Consider the following 18911-nt stretch of genomic DNA (forward strand, 5'->3'; position numbering starts at 1 on the left):
GATCAAATACCAACAAAAAAAATTTATATTTGTGTGGAAAAATTTTATAAATTCGATTTGGGTACAGTGTTGCATGACCAAGCAATTGCCAGTTAAAATAGCCCAGTGCCGAATAGCAAACAAATGGCCCGGCCATGAAGGGGGTAGAACCTTCCGGAGCTCAAGTGGTTAACGGGGTCTGGGGGAGCTGATATTGAACGTTTATGCCTGTAGAACCACTTTAACTTCTATTATTTGTTCCCTTTTGGTTTGTTAAATATACAATTCAAAGTGTTTTGTTATTGCTGTTCAAATAATTAAAAAATACCTATTGATTCTGCTAGTATTCTTGTGAGTTGATAATGTCCTGTGCTCTGTACTTGTGCCGACTGTTATCAGTTACCATAGTTCACAGCTATCTAAGAAAACACCTCCCCGTAATTTATGGAGGAGAAGAGAGGTGTTTTGCATTTTGGTCCTTGCTGACATTTCTTTTCTATAGATACAGTGCAGTGAGTGAGTTCTATCCCCCTAGGATAGGAAACATGTTCCTTGCAGAATCCCTAGGTAAAAAGCCTCAAAAAGAATATTAATACGGCCGCCACATCATAGGACTGGTAAGCTGCAATATACTACACTTCGTTTTTGGGTTCAAATATGCTTTACATTATCTTTCTTTTTCATTTTCTTACCTTTACTTTGTTTTTCCTTGCTTGTCGTTACTCATGATTACAATTAAAATAACCTTGGATTAGATATATGAGATAATTAACTAAAGATTTCAAGACGTTTGGAGTCAGTAACGAGTTCCATAACCACAGTTTCACTGGAAAGCCGCAGGCCATTACGACAGTCACGGAACTTGTTTGTGCCATCAGACATCCTTCTAATCAGCAACAGGGGTCATGCTATGCCTTATGGGAACTGGATCCATACTCCCAGGATTCGAATTATAAAGTCACCAATAAATTAGGAGAGGTTGCTATGGACTAAATAAGGGTTAAATGTTGAGCTGGATTAAGGGTTCTAAAGCCTGAATTCAAAATTTAAGCTGGACCTTAAAATTTAGGCATATCTTCTACGCCATCCTCATATTTGAAAATTTTAAATTTTAGGCTTCTTTCACATGGGGCGAAATCCCCTTTGCTCAGCAAGGGATCTGTCCTCTGGTCCCCTGCTGAGCAGAGCAGAAAGGTAGGAAGTGGTCCGTGTCCACTCCATTTATGCAGAGCGGACATGGAGAAAGCCCGCTCTGCTATGTAGGCAGCTGGGTGTAAAAAGACTGGCTGTCCGCTAATACCCAACTGCCCTACGATCCAATCCAAATAGACGGAGAGGAACGGATCTTCTTCCATTTGTTTTTACTGGACAGAATCACAGAATCAAAGGTAGGCGGGTATAAACAGACACAAGTTCGTTTACACCTGCTGGTCCATAGGGGTGAATGGGCCGTCCAATCAGGTCTGCATGAAGAACTGACAGGCGGACTTGATCAGAATGGTTGAATGAAAGGGGCCTTAATCTAATAATGAACAAATAACATTTACACATTCGCTATTCTTTTCATTGTATTTCATTAGTATGAATGAGTACACCAGACTATACAAAAAAGGGTCAAACCTGTGGGTAACTATATATACCGATATTTGTCCCTGTGACTGGCATGTGTTGATAAAAGCAGGATGGTCGGTAAAATTAAATTTTCCACAGAATAGCCATATTTATCCAAATGGAAACTCTCAGTTTTGCTAATTAAGCTATTTACAATGATTTACAATAGAAAAAAAGAAAATGTTTTTCCTTTATTGAAAGGGTTTTTTGTAAGGATAATTTGGGGTAGTTTAGTTTATTTAGTGTTTTTATTATCATTAAAGTGTTCTTTATGTGCAGTATATATTATTGTATTATTATATTATTATAGTATATAGTATAGTATTATAGTATTATATAGTATCGTGTACTGTCAGTTTAAAATATTTATGTTACTTTTTATCTCTGTTTTTTTCTTTCACTTAAAAAAGTAAAATAGGGAAGTTATTGAGTGGATACGTTTTAGTAAATGAAAGGATCCAGGTTAGCTGATAGAGCTTCCATAACCCTCAGGAGCCATTTTAAGCCAATTTCAGTGGGAAAAAAACACCTTAATTTCACTTTGCCTGTTGACACCAAGGCATTTCACTAGAACAGTGAAATTTTGCTGGAAACTGAAAACTTTAAATTTAGCATATCCCTGTAATCCTCCTCAATCTCCTTTCTCTTTGTAAAACACTGGTATGTACTGTGTATGTGTAATATATATATATATATATATATATATATATATATATATATATATATATATAGTCATGTCCAAAAATATTGGCACCCCTGTATTTCAGATAATGCACCACTTCGCCCAGAAAATTGTTACAATTTTCATGTTTATTTATTTTATTTGTATTGGTATGACATAAAAAAGTGGAGAAACAAAAATCCAAATCTGACACATTCCACACAAAACCCCCCAAAATGGACTAGACAAAATTATTGGCATGCTCAATTTAATATTTGGTAGTAAGCCCCTTGGAAAAAATAACTGAAATCAAGCTCTTCCTGTAACCATCAATGAGTTTCTTATACCTCTCTAGAATTTTGGACCACTCTTCTTTCGCCAACTGCTCCAGGTCTCTCAGATTGGAAGAGCTCCTTTTCCCAACTGCTGTTTTGAGATCACTGTACTGGTGCTCTAGGGGATTGGATCTGGAATCATTACTGGCCAGTTCAGTACTCTCCAGCACTTTGTCTTAAACCATTTCTGGGTGCTTTTTGATGTGTGCTTTGGGTCATTGTCCTGCTGTAAGACCCATGACCTCTGACGAAGACCCAAGTTTCTGACATTGAGCCCTACATTGCACCCCAGAATTCTTTAGTAGTCTTCAGATTTCATAATGCCATGCACACGGTCAAAATATCCAGTGCCTGAAGCAGCAAAGCAACCCCAAAACATCAATGAACCTCCACCACTTTAGGGACTGTATTGTTTTCTTTAAAGGTCTCATTTCTTTTTCTGAAAACAGTAGAATGATGGGCTTTTCCAAAAAGCTATAATTTAGTCTTGTCTGTTCACAACACATTCTTCCAAAAACAATTTTGGCTTCCTCAAGTAAATTTTGGCAAAATGTTGGCAAGCTCCAATCTGGCTTTTTTATGTTTCTGTGTCAGCAGTGGTGTCCTCCTGAGTCTCCTACCATGGCGTCCCTTCTCATTCAAATGGCAACGTATAATGTGAGATGAAATGAAAACGAGAAGCGCACCAACCAACCTCAGTAACCAAAATGTATTAATTGTAAAAAATATACTCACAAACAGCGAATGAAATCAGGCATGTAAGTCCTCAAAGGGACTTGAAGATAGTGTGAATCCCATCAAGGGAATGGGTGTTCAGTATAGCTGATGCATTTCGAAGGGAGTCCCTTCTTCATCAGAGCTCTCCCCTTTGAGGACTTACATGCCTGATTTCATTCACTGTTTGTGAGTATATTTTTTACAATTAATACATTTTGGTTACTGAGGTAATGCGCAAGGTTGGTGCGCTTCTCGTTTTCATTTCATTCTGCAGTATTGGTCGGGCTTCCCCAGCCTTGTTTTGGAGCCGCACAGCCCTTTATGCATTGGACGATTTCTCCAGGCCTGGTTTCATCTATTCGCCACTTGTCTGGGTCCTAGAGCGCAGGAGAATTTGTCTTTGATTTACTGTAACGTATAATGTGAGCTGACACAGGTGTACCCTGTGCCTGAAGGTCAGCTTGAATTTGGAAGTTGATCGAGGTTCTTTAGCCACCATTCGAACAATCCTTCCTTGCAATCTTTGATCAATTTTTCTGTTTTGTCCATGTCCAGGGAGATTAGCTACAATGCCATGGGCTGTAAACTTCTTGACAATATTGTGCACAGTGGACACAGAAACATTAAGATCTCTGGAGATGGACTTGTAACCTTGAGATTGTCCATGATTTTCCACAATTTTTGTTCTCAAATCCTCAGACAATTATTTGCTGCTCTTTCTTTTCTCCATGCTCCATGTGGCACACAGACATGCAGCAGAAAGGTTGAGTCAAGTTTAAACCATTTTAACTGGTTGCCGGTGTGATTTCTACATTGTCAGCACCTGTTAATTAGTGCAGGTGAGTTAAATTACAAATTACAGGAGCATCACATGTGTGTGGAATGTGTCAGATTAGCTTTTTGTTTCTCCACTTTTTCCTGCCATACCAATGCAAACAAATGAAATAAACTTGAGAATGCCTAAACATAATTGTAATTGAAACATTTTCTGTGGTGCATTATCTGACAGAAATGCAGGGATGCCAATATTTTTGGCCATGACTGTATATATATATATATATATATGTGTGTGTGTGTGTGTATACATATTTAATTGGATATTTTTTGTGGGTGAGCACTTGAGCATTTACCTCACATATAGACCCTTGAAATAACTTTCTGGTCTCAGGCAACCCCTACTATAAATGACTATATCTACAACTATTGTTACATTAGTGTGATGGTCAGTGGGAAGAATGCTCCTTACAGTTGTGATCATTAGGAAGATTCACCCCCTTACAGATAGCTAAAAAGATGGTGTCAGTGGGAACTTATATGAGAGGAAGAAATCGCTCACTGCTGAAGGAACCCCTAGCAACCTCTAGACAAAGCCTAGGGTTCCATGAAAACCTGGTTGAGAAACCCTGTTATATATATATATATATATATATATATATAGTGTGGGAGGCACTGGGAGCAAAGTCACTGTGTACACTCAGTAAGCAGGGCAGCTGCAGAGTGATCATAGCGGGTAATACAGCTCAACTCCGGGCAGCCTGAGAGAGCGTGGAGCGATCTGCACTCCACTCCACCTCTCCCTGCAGCCAGAAAGCTAATTTTGGTGGCAGCCACCAGTTAACTCACTGTGTATCAGAGGTGCAGATTGATTGTGTGGGTACCTAGCCTGTCCAATTCCTGACTGACTGCTGACTGTGCTTACTGCAGTGCTACTGTTCGCTGTTGTCTGACTCTGTGGAGATGTGTTTGGGTAAATGACAATGCTGCTGATTGGGACTGTGCTGTGCCTGTGGCTGTGTCTTTGTTGGATATGGGTGATGTCCTTTTGCTGCATTAAGCTGTCTCTTTGCTGGATATGGGAGTGTCTCTTTGCTGGGTTAAGCTGTCTCTTTGCTGGATTTGGGGGATGTCTCTTTGCTGGATTAAGCTGTCTCTTTGCTGGATATGAGGATATCTTTTTGCTGGATATGGGGTGTCTCTTTGCTGGATTAAGTTGTCTCTTTGCTGGATATGGGGGATGTCTCTTTGCTGGATTAAGCTGTCTCATTGCTGGATATGGGGGATGTCTCTTTGACAGATTAAGCTTTCTCTTTGCTGGATATGGGGATATTTATTTGCTGGATATGAGACTGTCTCTTTTCTGGATATGAGACTGTCTCTTGCTGGATATGGGGGATGTCTCTTTGCTGAATTGGGCTGTCTCTTTGCTGGATATGTGGGATGTCTCTTTGCTGGATTAAGCTGTCTCTTTGCTGGATATGGGGGATGTCTCTTTGAAGGATAAATCTGTCTCTTTGCTGGATATGGGGATATATCTTTGCTGGATTAAGTTGTCTCTTTGTTGGATATGGGGGACGTATCTTTGCTGGATTAAGCTGTCTTTTCGCTGGATATGGGGCATGTCTCTTTGATGGATTAAGCTGTCTCTTTCCAGATATGTTAGATATGGGGGATGTCTCTTTGCGCATATGGGGGATGTCTCTTTCTGGATATGGGAATGTCACTTGCTGCAACTGGGGCTGTCTCTTGCTGAAAATGGGGGATGTCTCTTAGCTAAATATGGGGATATCTTTTTGCCAGATATGGGAGATGTCTCTGATGTGAGAAGCAAGGAGAGAAGCAGAGAAGATACATTCAGCATGACTAGGGAGTTTAAATAGTCTGGAAGTGCCTCTGAGCTTACTTTAGTAAGGGCTGCATATTTCAGATATTTTGTACATTTAACTACATCGCTTTTTAATTCCATACACATTACTTGTATAACCCCCCAAGCTTACTTGGTTCCCTGTTCTCTAAAGGGGCAGTACTAGGAGGTTTGTAGAGGTGAAGTAAAGGGGTAGTTCTGGGAGGCGTTTATAGGGACAGTGCAGAGGCGGAGACCAGAGTGATCTAGGGGAGGAAGGAGAGTTCCTGCACCTTTTCTCTGTGAAAAAAATCCCTGTATGTGTATGTATATATATATATATATATATATATATATATACACACTATATTGCCAAAAATATTGGGACACTCCTCCAAATCATTGAATTTAGGTGTTCTAATCGCCTCCATGGCCATGGGTATAAAAAACCAATCACCTAGGCATGCACACTGCTTCTACAAACATTTGTGAAAGAATGGAGCTCAGTGAATTCAAGTGTGGTACCATGATAGGTTTGTCACCTGTGCAATAAGTCCATCCGTGACATTTCCTGGCTACTAAATATTCCACAGTCAACTGTTAGTGGGATTATAACAAAGTGGAAGCAACTGGGAACAACAGCAACTCAGCCTTAAAGTGATAGGCCACATAAAATGATAGAGCGGGGTCAGCGCATGATGATGTATACAGTGCGCAGAAGCCACCAACTGTCTGCAGAGTCAATAGCTGTGACCAATCATGCTTCTCTGTCTGGCAATCCAATGGACATGTCTGGGTTTGGCAGTTGCCAAGAGAACGGTACTTGCCTGACTGCATTGTGTCAAGTGTAAAGAGGACCGTGAGTATGCTTCTGGCGATGCTTGAGGCTGACAGCAGACAAGAGTCACCCTGCTGGCAGAAAAAGAAAGATGGGAGCAGTGTCCCAAGTGACTCCAGAGACTTGACAGTATAGATGAGGATGAACACCGCTCAAACTGATCCCCAGGAGTCAGAGAGTAACAGGATGTAGTGGGGTGGCCTCAGTCATCACTCTTATCATGCCCTCTGATGCTGAGGCCATCCCACTACATCCTGTTCCTCTCTGACTCCTGGGGATCAGTTTGAGTGGTGTTCATCCTCATCTATAGTGCCAAGTGTAAAGTTTGGTGGGGGGGGATTATTACGTAGGGTTGCTTTTCAGTGGTTGGGCTTGGCCCCTTAGTTCCAGTGAAGGGAACTCTTAAGGCATCAGCATACCAAGACATTTTAGACAATTTCATGCTCCCAACTGTGTGGGAACAGTTTGGGGATGGCCCCATCCTGTTCCAACATGACTGCGCCCCAGTACATAAAGCAAGGTCCATAAAGACATGGATGAGCAAGTTTTGGTTGGATGAACATGTCTGGCCTGCACAAAGTCCTGACCTCAACCCGATAGAACACCTTTGGGATGAATTAGAGTGGAGACTGCAAGCCAGGCCTTCTCATCCAACATCAGTGCCTGACCTCACAAATGCACTTCTGGAAGAATGGTCTATTGCCAGAGACATTTATGTGAGACTGCTGTGTTAACATAGAATTCCATGTTAGACTGCTATTTATCACAGATATTTATGTGAGATTGCTATGTTGCCATAAACAGCTGGAACTGCCTCTCATTCATCTGTGGGCTGGTCACATGACCTGTGATATCACTTGCAAGGAGGATGGCTTGGAATGGATGTCTGTAAATATACTGCACATGGTTCGGTGTTTCCCCCGCAAAACTCTTCATCTCTGTGAAGGTAAACAGTGACACATATGTCCTACCGGTCTCCCACCAAGCCCAGCAATCCCTAATATGTGTAGGTGGTCAGAGAAGGTAACACTCTCCACTAAGTTACAAAGCAGGGGAACCTATTTGGATTTGAAGAATTGGAGCTGTCTCAGCTCCCCTATTAATCCGGATCTCATTAAATGCCCATGTAAACGCATGTAACGCCGGAACATTTTACAGAGGAAATACAATGGTTTTAAATGGTATTCCATAAGGAGAGCTTTGATTAAAACATCTGTTCTGTATTGAATACTGTTCAGATCTACTTCTTGGCTCGCTCTGCTGCAATCTCAGAACAACCCTGAGCACTATAATTTTCTAACTAGAAAAATACATCTTAATATCGAGCATAGACTGTTATTCTCATTCTCCTCTGTGCCTGAAAGCATCATTGTGGTGGTTGAATAAAAGCAACTCTGGGCAACAGGTAAAACCATCCAATGAGCTGTAACATTATTGTGGAAACATTGCACACATGCTTAAAGTATGTCTAACCCCTCGCCTTTCATTTCATTGTTTACTATATCCCTGATAGTTATACTTTGCTTTTGAAACTTTCATTTATGTTTTTCCAGTTCCTATCACAGAGAACATCTTTATGGCAGTATCTGCTGACTTCAGATGTGGTTTAGAGATTACAAGTCCCATTATACTTTGCACTATGTGTGTAGAGGGCAGGCCTTATGGAGGAGATACTCCCAGGAATTCATAAAGACTGGCACAGATTTTGTGAAAGTGTCTCTCATGTGTTGTAAAAGTGGTGACTAATGTGCCAAATTCAGGTACCTGTCTAGAACTTGTACTTGAATTTGGTTTATGGTGCGCCACTGTTAGAATGCACTCGAGGCACTCTCACAAAAAATGTCTGAGCCAGTTTTTCTCTCTGAATGCCAAAAGAGAATTGGTCTCAATTATCTTCACTTTTCATTTTACACATTTAATGCGACACAATGTAAAAGTGGCATATCTAAGAACTACCTGAATTTGGTGAATGGGTCGCTGTCAGAACTAAGAGTGTCGCAAATGCTTCATGAATTTGGTGCAATACAGTAAGAAGAGGGATTAATAATAAAGAAGTGGCACAGCCGCTTTATTGAACTCCCAACAGTGTTTCTGAGTCTGTATGTGTCAGTGCATGCTGTGTCAACATGCAACTGAGGGTGACAACATTATTCACAGAGGAGTTGAGGAAGAATTTAACCAGTTGTGGACAGCGTAATGTAGCTTTACTGTAGGGTGTAGCTTTAGTGTAGGGTGCCCCCCAAATTCCATTTGGGTCTAGGGTAGATTTTAACCCATGAAAAAAAAAGAAGAAAAAAAAACTGCGCCCCCTCCTAAAATCCATAACAGTCCCTTATACAAGCATGCAGAATGGCTGGCCAGGAAAGGGGTGACTAGTGCATGGTTTTCCCTCTAAACTATACCAGTCCACATTCCCTCAGCATGGGGAAGATACCAAGGCAAGGAGGACTACCCTGGCAAAGCACCTTGTCTTCATGTTGAGGAAGATTAGGGCCTCTCACCTACAAGCCTGGCTTGGTTGTTGTAGGGGTCTACGAGCAGGGGGCTTATTGTAATCTGTAACTTTTCATTAAAAATAGGTTGGCCCCAAATGCCCCCTCACATAAATGAGTAGTCCTTCTTATTACACAAAAATAATAAAAATAAACACAATTTTTGACAAATCCTATAAAAAAAAACAAAAAACGTCGCTGTAAATTCATCATCAGTCATGTTGTCCAGAAATATAGCGTATGCCAATCATGATGAACGATGTCTGCCAACCAGCTGAAACAAAAAACATCTTGACATGTTTGCACCTGCCGACTATCGCATGCTAATGACAGCTCCTGAGCTGAGTAATGTAAACTTCTGAACTGTGAACTTTTGTACCAGGTGCCTCTCCATACACATTCAAGCCTTTAAATACATATCACGCATACATTAAAGCCTATGTATAGCCAGAACTTTTTTTTTCAGTTTTAGATAGAGTAGGTAAGGGTGAAAATCTCTGTCTCTATATTTATTGCTGTGTTTGTCCTGCTTAGAACATTTACCTTTACTTCCTGCCACGGAGGTGCAATAGAAAGTAAGAGGAATTCTATGCAAGAGGAGTCATCAGAAAAGGTGTTTCTTCTGGAAGGTTTCCTCTTACCTCAGGTTCCAGTAACAACTGAAAAAGTTTGGATTTTCCATCCATTAAAAAAGATCAAACCAAGGTTCTATTCTACCGTGAATCAAAATGAGACTCTCTCTTCAGAGATCATTTAATAATGAAGAAATATGCATGTTCCCCAGACTTAACAGAACATGGACACATCTAGGGACAAATAAGTAATGGATCATGGTGAGGCTGTAAAGAGTTTAAAGTTAACTGTGCTTTCTCCAGTAATTATGTAAACAACTGCCATACCTAAACTTCCACTTTAATACCATAGTCAACTGGTGAGGTGGAAAACAATGTAACAACAAAGTATCCCTTATTTTAATAGCGTTCCAAATTTCAAACTTTCAACCCATGAGAACATGGTGACACCAAATATCCTTGGTTTGGGTACAAATGTATTTAGTTAAAGGGTAAGTTCACCTTTGGACCATGTTACATGTTCCACCTGCAGCCGCTGCCCGATCCCCCCTTCCCTGTGACAGCAGTACGGGGAGAAGTTACGAGCACATAGATTAAACTGAGTCTGCTGGAGACCCGCATGGTACCATCTAATCGCTAGTGTAATGCTCTACAGGATCAAAAAAAATAATAATAAATTCACATTTTTTTTACCTGCAAAAAAATATGCATTTTTCTTTAAGTGAACTTTTCCTTTAAGTGTTTAACTCTAGTCCATTAGTCTGTGCTAATTGGACCTGTCTGACATATAGATAACCAATAGAGGGAGAGTCTACACATCTGTACATGAAGTATGATCGTGAAAACATGGACCAGCAAGTAAAAACCTGAGCTACATCACAACTGATTTGATGTCAATTTTATAATAATAACTTTAAATGTGTACTTGCTGAAAACACATTTCAGTTTTCTAAAAGCAATTATGAGTAAAATATGACAAAATAATTAGTTTTTAAAATGTAAGTTTTTACATATAAATTTAGAGTTTTGGCATTGCTCATTTAAACAAGAACATTGTTCGACGCTAATGCCAGTAAATATTAGAAATGACAAGATTCTAAAATAAGAGTTTTACATGCAGCTTTGGATCTGCCAGAACAAACAGGAAACATTAACTTGGATGACAAATAAAAGTTAAGTTATTCCATTTCAGAGGAGATGTCCATTTAACCCTTCTAGAGTAAAAATAGAATGGGATTTAATAAAACTGCCCTGCTTATGCCTATAGAGTGGGCAGGGGAGCACTATCAGACATCACTGGCTCCTGTTTATGTTGGTATCAAACCTGGCTGAAAAATCCTTGCCTATGAACGACTGGCCAGAGAGAAATTGGTAAAGTTGTAGATTGCCCACAGAAATATCTTTAATTCCCTGTCTGATAGTAAAAGGGTGAAACACATTACAATCAATTATGCAAGAAAAATTTTGAAATCCTAACTGCTGTCCTTTTCTGATGTCCACATCTTTGCCTGGTGACATGAACACTTCCTGCTGGCTGTCTGTTGGTGGGGTCCACACAGGTCCTGAAAACTCCTGTCATGAGAGTAATGATATCACGATAAGCGATAGTGACAGGACTACATAGCAGCTGGTTCATTGATATTTATTAACAAAAGAGGTGCTGTGAAGGGTCACATGATGGTGGATCAGATAATGAACACAAGGCCTTTTGATGGCCTTTAATGCCAACCCAACCAACTGTATACACTTACCTTCCCTTTCCTCTCCACCTCTCAGATCAACCACCAGGATCGAAGGAAAGAGGCACCAGGTATGAAAGGCTCCTTCTCTTCACTCCTGGCAGGTGAATGGAGTCGCAGGAGTAAGAAAGGGATGGTAAATGTGTACAGTTTGTGTGGATGGCATCAAAGTAAAAGTGTTTTTTGCCCTGTATGGTTGAATCGTAGGTTCACTTTGACCAACCTTACAAATGCATACATGTTTTATTGTGTTACAAATTATCCATAAAAACAGCAATACTAAAATAAATAATGGCTGACATACTCTTTAAAGGAAGTACACTCATCTACATATGCATCAACAAGTATCTCCTCTGCTGACCACATGTACAACATGGTCTATATCTGATTACAGCACATTATATAACAGAGAAGAATATGTGGAAGCACGACATATTTCAATCATCAAGATCTTCCTCAGGGGTAGATTGATAGCCTGCAACAAAAGGATGTTTTTATATATATATATATATATATATATATATATATATACACAGTATATATACGGTATATATATATATATATATATATATATATATATATATATATATGTCAGTCTATATATAACACCAAGGTCTGACAATCTGTGACTAATCCCATCAGGGCAGATAGAGGATGAGACACAGAGATCACCAGGAGTGCCACATAAAAAGTTTCTCTGAATACTATGAGCCAGGCAAACCTGATATGGGAGAGAGCTCAAGAATCAACAGAGATGTCCCACATAAGGATATACTATTTATTGTGTGGAGTCCGCATTTAGCAGTATTAGTCTTGGACAAAACCATGTGTCTCAGACAAAGTATCCCTCATATTCAGACATGTTCCTGAGATGGCTACCAGCAGCAGTGATGCTGGAGCATAGCATGCAGACAGCTCATGGGGCCCCCGGGCAATAAGGGCTCATGGGGCCCCTGGGTCCTTGCCCAAACTCAAAAAAGCCTATGAAAAAGGTACCAGGGGCATCTCATGGGGCCTCCTACTGACCCCGGGCCCTCGGGCAGTGCCCGAGTTTCCAAATGGTCAGTCCACCCCTGCGTGCAGAGCAACTTTTTATGAGGCACTCCCAGTGATCTCTTTGTCTTATTCTCTATCTGCCCTGATGGGATCCATGGCAGGTTGTTGGACCTTGGTTTTATGAATAGGCTGACTTCACATTATATATACATTATATATACATGCCTGCCTTTACACACACATGAACTTTAATGGCATCCCAGTCTTAGTACAATATTGAGTTGGCACTCCCTTTGCAGCTATACCAGCTTCAACTCTTCTGGGAAGGCTGTCCACAAGATTTAGGAGTGTGTCTATGGAAATGTTTGACCATTCTTCCAGAAGCACATTTGTGAGGTTAGGCACTGATGTCGGACAAGAAGGCTTGGCTCGTAGTCTCTGCTCTAATTCATCCTAAAGGTGTTCTATCAGGTTGAAGTCAGGACATTGTGCAGGCCAGTCAGGTTCCTCCACCCCATATTCGATCATCCGTGTCTTTATGGACCTTGCTTTGTGCACTGGTGCGCAGTCATGTTGGAACAGGAAGGGGCCATCCCCAAACTGTTCCCACAAAGTTGGGAGCATGAAATTGTCCAAAATGTCTTGGTATGACACATTAAGAGTTCCCTTCACTGGAACTAAGGGGCCAAGCCCAACCCCTGAAAAACAACTCCACAGCATAATCCCCCCTCCACCAAACTTGATACAATGCAGTCAGGCAAGTACTGTTCTCCTGGCAACCGCCAAACCCAGACAGGTCCATCAGATTGCCAGACAGAGAAGCGTGATTCTTCACTCCAGAGAACACGTCTCCACTGCTCTAGAGTCCAGCGGCGGTGAACTTTACACCACTGCATCCGATGCTTTGCTTTGTACTTGGTAATGTAAGGCTTGGATGCAGCTGCTCAGTCATGGAAACCCATTCCATGAAGCTCTCTATACACTGTTCTTGTGCGACTTCTGCACACTGTGCGGTTCAGTATGCATTGACCTTGATCTGTCAATTTAGGTGGCCTACCACTTTATGGCTGAGTTTCTGTTGTTCCCAGTTGCTTCCACTTTGTTTTAATACCACTAACAGTTGACCGTGGAATATGCAGTAGCAAAGACATTTCATGGATGGACTTATTGAAAAGGTGGCAACCTATCACGGTACCACGCTTGAATTTACTGAGCTCCTGAGAGCGACCCATTCTTTCACAAATGTTTGTAGAAGCAGTCTGCATGCCCTGGGGCTTGATTTTATACACCTGTGGCCATGGAGGTGATTGTAACACCTTAAGCCAACGGTTTGGAGGGGTGTCTCAATACTTTTGGCAATATACTGTATATATTGCATCTTTCATATGTTACAGGCTATCTACCCTTGAAGAAGATTTTGGTGCCTGAAACATGCTGGGTTTTCACATACAGTATACGTCTCTCTTATATAATGTGGTAGATTCTGATATAGACCATGCTGTACATGTGTTCAAAAGAGTAGTTAACTGTCAATGTATATGTAGATGAGTAATCTTTTATTGAAGAGTATGATGTGTGATTTGGGGTGCCCTAAATGTCCTGACTCCTGATGTATGTACAATATTAATTTCTTATCTCCTTTTAGATCACATAAGCTCATGTGTTATAGGTTCCCTTAGGTCATATAAGAAAGATTTTATTCATCACAAGAAACAAAATACATTTTTTATTTAAAATAATAATGCCATTTAGGTTTCCTGGCATGTACTCTGCTGATGCATGCCAAGCATCATTTTTAATTATCCGTCCTTTTTGGACTGTGGCTCCCACCCTCACATTTCTAAGTGCTAGGATACTGGTCGTATTATATTCCACCACTGGTTCTTACAAGGTATCTCTAATTAGTTTGGGCAGAGTTCTGATTGGCAAAAGTAAAGCAGTTCCTAGTGTTTCCACAGATATAAGATTATAGGAACATCTGACCTGTTGCAGTTGAACAAGAAAACCACTTCCGCTGGTACCCTCTGGCTTGGAATTTACAGGAAAAGAACTGAATCCCTAGTTAGGGATCTATTCACTTTTGATTTCCTACTGAGAAAAGTCACTGCTAGAGGTATCTGGCCATCTTCGTTCTCCCTCCTCAATAGGTATAATCATTCAGGTGATCTGAGTGTGGAAAAACATTTTGGCTATTAGATTGTATCTGCACAAGGGTCCAAATCCTATTGCCATCTCTATAGTTGAAGATAAGTAGATTTGTAACATATTTTTAGCCAGTTTGATCCCTGAACATGTGATATGCCAGCAATATTTTAGCTTGACATGGATTATGACTTTTTTTAATGCAATGAATATGAGTAGGCAAGTAGGAAGCAAAGAGGTCATCAGGAAAGGTCATTGGCAGTAAAATTTTAGGACTAATACAAGAAAGAATTACAGAACACCTGAGAACTGACATATGTCAGTGAAATGGATAATGCAGCACTCTTCTATTCCACAGGTGGGCTGATTAGACAGAGAAAAGGTCAACCGGTCATTCCCATTGAAGATTGAATCTGCACAGATTGGATGACCCCTGTGTCTAAGCATACACAAAAACATAAAGTGGTGTGGTCAGAAAGATACAAACATCTCTGCTGAAAATATATTGCAGAATCTACTAACAGATTTCTGTTGCCTTTGAAAGGCAATACTTGCAGAATGACTATATTGTGTAAAGATGGTGTCCCTGGCAGCCTGGTAACCTCTTGATTGGTATGCTAATTTTTTTGGGGGGTGGGGTGTCGGTGACATAAAATACAAGAACAAAGTTTGGCCATGCAGTTTGTACCCATCCCTAATTATAAAACAAAGCTAAAGTACTGTATGTGTGAACCCTCACCTTGTAAAACACCCCATTCAGTTTAAAATAGAAATAAAAGGCAGACCTTTTGTGTATAGATATAAAAACCTCCCTTTCTCAGCTGCACAAAGAGCTTAGAGAACTGGGGGAGGAGAAACAGCATTACCTGAACTTGCTGGTGAATGGCTGTGCAGGGGTGTGTGTCAGAAGAAGTCTGATCAGTGTAGGAGGGCAGACTGAGTTCTCAACACAGTCAGAAAGCTGACCACGCTGTGTTCTCATGCCTAGTGTGGTCAGTTTTTAATTAGGAAAGCAGAAGGACTGGCAGGAACACCATGGATTTCACACAAAGGAAGCAATACACAGAAAACATTTCCATACACATATATGGTACAGCAGGCACATATCAGGAATATGAAATGTTGGGTTTACATATTCTTAAGGTATCCCCAACCTAAACCCTTTTACGTAACCCTTAACAGTTAATACAATTACACCATTAGTTTGATCCTAACACTAAACCTTTAGAGCTGATTCATGCCTGTGCAGTGCATTTTAGGTGCATTTTACCTGCCTTTGATGTGTGTTACCATTGAACCATATATAACTTACATTTGAAAGAGCATCAAAGATGCAGCAATGATGATTTTTTTTCATACTGCACCTAAAGCACACAGGTGTGAACACTTAAAGAGTAAATCCACTTTTGTTGAGAAAAAAAAACATTTCCTTCTGGGTGATCTATGTGCATTGCAAGGATTCTAACAAACTTTGTTGCACATTCCTGCCTTTTGTTATGCTGGAGTAATATCTGTTTGCTTGTTGGTGTCCATGTGGAAAGTGAATCTGTATGGGAGTTGTTTCATAATTGTCATTCGGCTGCTGCACCTGCAGGGCTCTAATGAGGAAAGCTGCAAGGTCTGGATCTCCTTAGATGTGATTTCCTTTTGGGAATATCTCACCAAAAAGGACATTTTTGTTGCTCACAATTTGATGTGTATCTTAGTGCAGACTGGGAGAATCCAGAAATCAATCACACAAGCAGGAAATAACATATCTAGGGTGTGTACAGAACACCTCCAAGTAGCTGCATTGTATTGCATTTTACAGAAAATGACAGCTCTGCAGATTGAAAAGGAAAGGTTATTTTTAATAAAGTTCAATTACAATATGACTTCCATGCCCATCTTTCCAGCCAGTGTTTAAAAGAAAAAAAAAACAGGCTAGGTTGCAATACTCGGCTCCTGTTGTCTCCCAGTCTTCCACAAACTTTATTGCACATTCCTACCTTTTATTATGCTGGAGTAATATCTGTTTGCTTGTTGGTGTCCATGTGGAAAGTGAATCTGTATGGGAGTTGTTTCATAATTGTCTTTCTGCTGCTGCACCTGCAGGGCTCTAATGAGGAAAGCTGCAAGGTCTGGATCTCCTTAGATTTGATTTCCTTTTGGGAATATCTCACCAAAAATGACATTTTTGTTGCTCAAAATTTGATGTGTATCTTAGTGCAGACTGGGAGAATCCAGAAATCAATCACACAAGCAGGAAATAAAATATCTAGGGTGTGTACAGAACACCTCCAAGTAGCTGCATTGTATTGCATTTTACAGAAAATGACAGCTCTGCAGATTGAAAAGGAAAGGTTATTTTTAATAAAGTTCAATTTCAGTATGACTTCCATGCCCATCTTCCCAGCCAGTGTTTAAAAGAAAAAAAAACAGCCTAGGTTGCAATACTCGGCTCCTGTTGTCTCCCAGTCTTCCACAATATTCTGGGTTTAGTAATGCCTAGCATCATATAATGGGAATACATTTACTACAGAATACTGAGGACATACTGTCATTGTCCTGGACTTCATGAAGTAGTGATTCCTTGGTGTTCTGCATTCACAAGGTAATGATGTACTGCAGTGGGTCTAATGTCATCACATCAGCATCATTGTGACTTCTGGAAATCCTTGGTTGTCATCAGGGCCAGCGGAACTAGTGCCCCCATTGGAAGATATCCCTGTGAACCCTGTTCTGGTGACATCACAAAATTTGGGATTTTCTTTTACTTTCACTTTTGGTTATAATGGCAAACAGGACAAATAGAGAGGGTGAATCTTCACAACCAGACAGGTGTTCTGATCCATCTCCACTCTATCCAAACCTGAAAAAAAAGTTTTACCTTTAGTTATAATTTAAGAGGAAGAGGTGACTATGGGAGTAATTTACTAAAACTGCATGGTGCAAAATGTGGTGCAGCTCTGCATAGAAAACCAGTCAGCCTCCAGGTTTTATTGTCAACGCTTAATTGAACAAGCTGAAGTTAGAACCTGATTGGCTACCATGCAGAGCTGCACCAGATTCTGAGTGCTTCAGTTTAAGCCCTGGTTCACATACAGGTGAAACTCGAAAAATTAGAATATCGTGCAAAAGTTCATTTATTTCAGTAATGCAACTTAAATGGTGACAGTAATATATGAGATAGACTCATTACATGCAGAGCAAGATAGTTCAAGCCGTGATTTGTCATCATTGTGATGATTATGGCTTACAGCTCATGAAAACTCAAAATCCACAATCTCAGAAAATTAGAATATTACATGCAATCAATAAAACAAGGATTGTACATAGAATAATATCAGACCTCTGAAAAGTATAAGCATGCATATGTACTCAGTATTTGGTTTGGGTCCCTTTTGCAGCAATTACTGCCTCAATGCGGTGTGCCATGGAAGCTATCAGCCTGTGGCACTGCTGAGGTGTTATGGAAGACCAGGATGCTTCAAATAGCGGCCTTCAGCTCTTCTGCATTGTTCGGTCTCATGTCTCTCATCTTTCTCTTGGCAATGCCCCATAGATTCTCTATGGGGTTCAGGTCAGTCGAGTTTGCTGGCCAATCAAGCACAGTAATCCCACGGTCATTGAATCAGGTTTTGGTGCTTTTGGCAGTGTGGGCAGGTGCCAAGTCCTGCTGGAAAATGAAGTCAGCATCCCCATAAAGCTCATCTGCGGAAGGAAGCATGAAGTGCTCCACAATCTCCTGGTAGATGGCTGCGTTGACCCTGGACTTAATGAAGCACAGTGGACCAACACCAGCAGATGACAGGACCAACCCAAATCAACACAGACTGTGGAAACTTCACACTGGACTTCAAGCATCTTGCAGTGTGTGCCTCTCCATTCTTCCTCCATACTGTGGGTCCTTGGTTTCCAAATGAGATGCCAAAGTTGCTCTCATCAGAAAAGAGGACTTTGGACCACTGAGCAACAGACCAGGTCTGTTTTTCTTTAACCCAGGTAAGACGCTTCTGACGTTGTTTGTTGTTCAGGAGCGGTTTGACAAGAGTAATATGACATTTGAAGCCCATGTTCAGGATCCGTCTGTGTGTGGTGGCTCTTGATGCACTGACTCCAGCCTCAGTCCATTCCTTGTTTAAGTCCCCAACACTTTTGAATAGCCTTTTCCTGACAATCCTCTCCAGGCTGCAGTCATCCCTGCTGCTTGTGCACCTTTTTCTTCTA

Source organism: Staurois parvus, unplaced genomic scaffold (assembly GCF_062004578.1).
Source record: "Staurois parvus isolate SC_StPar_1 unplaced genomic scaffold, SC_StPar_1.0 ptg000346l, whole genome shotgun sequence".
In the NCBI taxonomy this organism is placed as follows: domain Eukaryota; kingdom Metazoa; phylum Chordata; class Amphibia; order Anura; family Ranidae; genus Staurois; species Staurois parvus.